Genomic DNA, 4,508 nt, shown 5'->3' on the forward strand with positions numbered 1-4,508 from the left:
TAACTCTCAGACAGGCCCATGTTGAGGCTCCAGCAATTCACAATCACAGTTCAGGTTCTCCTACCCTGACACTGGTTTCTGGTTCATTTTTTGCTTAGGCAGGAGTCTCTGCTCTGATAAACTGTGACTCCTTGTATTTAATTGTCTTTCTGATCCTGTGTCTTCAGTTTTCTATTTTTCAACCTGTCAGCTTTTTACTTATTGTTAGGATGGAGTGGTAACTTCCAAGTTCCTTATATGTGAAAATGGAAGTCCTCATCTATTATTGAGGGAAGTATATAGTGTTATTTCTATGGAAGACAGCTGGCAAAATCTATTAAAATTATAAATGAATATATCCTTTAACCCAACAATTTCACTTATGAACTTATCTCATAGATTTATTGATATACAATCACGATGGTGTGATCACTGACCTAGAGCCAGACATCCTGGAATGTGAAGCCAAGTGGGCGTTAGGAAGCATCACTATGAACAAAGCTAGTGGAAGTGATGGAATTACAGTTGAGCTATTTCAAATCCTGAATGATGATGCTGTGAAAGTGCTGCACTCAATGTGCCAGCAAATCTGGAAAACTCAGCAGTGGCCACAGGACTGGAAAAGGTCAGATTTCATTTCAATCCCAAAGGAAGGCAATGCCACAGAATGCTCAAACTACTGCACAGTTGTACTCATCTCACACGCTGGTAAAGTAATGCTCAAAATTCTCCAAGCCAGGCTTCAGCAATATGTGAACCGTGAACTCCCAGATATTCAAGCTGGTTTTAGAAGAGGCAGAGGAACCAGAGATCAAATTGCCAACATCCACTGGATCATGGAAAAAGCAAGAGAGTTCCAGAAAAACATCTATTTCTGCTTTATTGACTATGCCAAAGCCTTTGACTGTGTGGATTACAATAAACTGTGGAAAATTCTGAAAGAGATGGGAATACCAGACCACCTGACCTGCCTCTTGAGAAATCTGTATGCAGGTCAGGAAGCAACAGTTAGAACTGGACATGGAACAACAGACTGCAATTTGCACCAAGCAATTTTCTTTATTTGAGTTCAGAATGGGTTGTAAAGCAGTAGAGACAACTTTCAACATTAACAAGGCATTTTACCCAGAAACTGTTAACAAACATACAGTGCAGTGGTGGTTCAAGAAGTTTTGAAGGAGACAAGAGCCTTGAAGATGAAGAGTGTAGTGGCTGGCCATTGGAAGTTGACAGTGACCATTTGAAAGGATCATCAAAGCTGATCCTCTTACAACTACATGAGGAGTTGCTGAAGACTCAGTGCCAACCATTCTAAGATTGTTTGGCATTTGAAGCAAGTTGGAAAGCTGAAAAAGCTTGATAAGTGGGTGCCTCATGAGCTGACCATAAATCAAAAAATAACCATCATTTTGAAGTGTTGTCTTCTTTTATTCTCCACAATATCAATGAATCATTTCTTGGTCAGATTGTGACTTGGGTCAAAAAGTGGATTTTATACAATAACAGGTGATGACCAGCTCAGTGTTTGGACTGAGGAGAAGTTCCAAAGCACTTCCCAAAGCCAAACATGCACCAAAAAAAGATCATAGTCACTGTTTGTTAGTCTGCTGGTGGTATGATCCACTACAGCTCTCTGAACCCCAGTAAAACCATTACATCTGAGAAGTATGCTCAGCAAATGGAAGAGATGCACTGAAAACTGCAACACCTGCAGCTGGCATTGGTCAACCGAAAGGACCCAATTCTTCGCCACAACACCCGACCACACGTTGCTTAACCAACACTTCAAAAGTTGAATGAATTGGGCTGCAAAGTTTTACCTCATCTGCTATATTCACTTGACCTCTCGCCAGCTGACTACAGCTTTTTTAAGCATCTTGACAATTTTTTGCAGGGAAAATGCTTTCACTACCACAGAAAGCAGAAAATGCTTTCCAAGAGTCTGTGAAATCACAAAGCATGGAATTTTATGCTAGAGGAATAAACAAACTTAATTCTTATGACAAAAATGTGTTGATTGTAATATTCCTATTTTGATTAATAAAGATGTGTTTGACCCTAGTTGTAATGATTTAAAATTAACAGTCTGAAACTGCAATTATGTTTGCACCAACCTAATATTTAGAGAAAAATGAAAACAAAACCACAGCATACCAAAATATGGAATGCAGAGAAAGCAGTGCTCAGCAGGAAGTTTACAGCTATAAATACTTAAAAAGCAATAAAGATATGAAATCAAGAACCTAACTTCAAAACTTAAGGAACTAGATAAAGAACCCCAAAGCTAGCTTAAGCTAGGAAATAATAAAGATGAGAGCAAAGATAAACAAAATAGAGAAAGATAAACACAATAGAAAAATCAGTGAAACCAAAGGTTAATTGTTCAAAAAGATAAACAAAATTAACGAATCTTTAGGCTGCTGCTGCTGCTGCTGCCGCCAAGTCGCTTCAGTTGTGTCAGACTCTGTGCGACCCCATAGATGGCAGCCCACTAGGCTCCTCTGTCCCTGTGATTCTCCAGGCAAGAATACTGGAGTGGGTTGCCATTTCCTTCTCCAATGAATGAAAGTGAAAAGTGAAAGTGAAGTCACTCAGTCGTGCCTGACTCTTAGCGACCCCATGAACTGGAGCCTACCAGGCTCCTCCGTCCATGGGATTTTCCAGGCAAGAGAACTGGAGTGGGGGGCCATTGCCTTTTCCAGATCTTTAGGCAGATGACTAAAAAAAAAAAAGAGAGAGAGAGAGAAGATTCAAATTTCTAAAATCAGAAAGGGAAGCATTATTATTGATCCTATAGAAATAAAAATATTATAAGTGTACTATAAAAGATCATATGGAAAAAACTTGGATAACCTAGATGAAATGGACAAATTCCTAGAAACACAAAACCTACCAAGACTAAATCACAAAGAAATAGAAAACCTGAACAGACCTATAAGGAGACCCTGAACAGACCAGTAAGGAGACTGAAACCATAATCAAAAATCTCCCAACAAAGAAAAGTTCTGGACTTGATGGCTACACTGGTGAATTCCATCAAACTTTTTAAGAAGAACTAATACCAATTCTTTTGCATATCAGATCCTTTTTGTACATCAAAAGACACTACCCAGAGAGTAAAAAAGCAATGCACAAAATGGGAGAGAAAATTTGCAAACCATATATCTGATAAAAGATTTACATCTAGAATAGAGAACTCAAACTCAACAACAAAAAGCAAACAATCCAGTTCAAAAATGGGCAAAGCACTTGAATACTGACATTTCTCCAAAGAAGATACATGAATGACCAATAAGTATATGAAAAGATCTCAACATCACTGATCATTAGGGAACTGCAAATAAAAACTACAATGAGATACTGCCTCACATCAACAGAATGGCTAATATTCAAAAACAAATGAACAGAAACCAGAAGATAAGTGTTGGTGAGGATGTGAACCCTTGTGCAACGCTGATGGGACTATAAAGTGGCCCAGCCACTGTGGAAAATGGTATAAAGGGTGCTCAAAAAGTTAAAAACAGAATTATCACATAATTTAGCAATTCCCCTTCTGGGTAGTTACCCAAAAAGAATTTTAAGAAGGGTCTCAAAGAGATATTTGTACATCAATATTCATGGCATCATTATTCTCAATAGCCAAGATACAGAAATAGCTTAAAAGTTTATCAACATATAAATGGATAAAGAAATGTGGTATATACATACAATGGAATATTATTCAACCTTAAAAAGGAAGGAAATTCTACGATTTATTGCAACATGGATAAACCTTGGAGACATTACACCAAGTTAAATAAGCCAGTCAGTCACAAAAAGAGAAATACTGTATGATTCTATTTACGTGAGATACTTAGTCAAAATCATGAAGAAACACACTGTAATAGTATAGTGGTTGGCAGAGCCTCAAGGGAGAGGAGAATGGGAAGGTATTGTTTAATAGGTATAAAGTTCCACTTTTACAAGATAAAAAGAGTCATGGGGATAGATGATGGTGATCGCTGCATATCAATGTTAATGTACTTAATACTACTGAACAGGTAAGATGGTAAATTTTATATGACATGTATTTTACAACAACAACAACAAACTGAGGCAAATTAGCTTATTCATCAGTTCAATATCCTTCAACAATTCTCATCTCAGAGTAAAAGTCAAAGTCTTCATTATGACTCACAAAGTCTTTCATGATCTAAACCCTTTCCCTTTATCACTCCAACCTCATCTTACTATCTACTGCTTCCATATTCTGTTCCTGCCACATTGGCTTTAGGGCCTCTGCACTTGATATTCCATCTCTTCACATGTACTCCCCACACATAACAGCTTGATTCTTTCCCCCGTCTGCTTTAGGTAAGGTCCTCCTTGGCTATCCTACCTAAAAATGCAACAGTCCCTACCACATACATGTTACCTCCATTCATTACTTCACTTTTGTATTTAACACTTAGCACCTAACATGCAACATATTTTACTGATTTATATTTATCTTATTGCCTGCATCTCCAACCAGAATGTAAACTCCATGA

Source organism: Capra hircus, chromosome 3, assembly GCF_001704415.2.
Source record: "Capra hircus breed San Clemente chromosome 3, ASM170441v1, whole genome shotgun sequence".
Lineage (NCBI taxonomy): Eukaryota > Metazoa > Chordata > Mammalia > Artiodactyla > Bovidae > Capra > Capra hircus.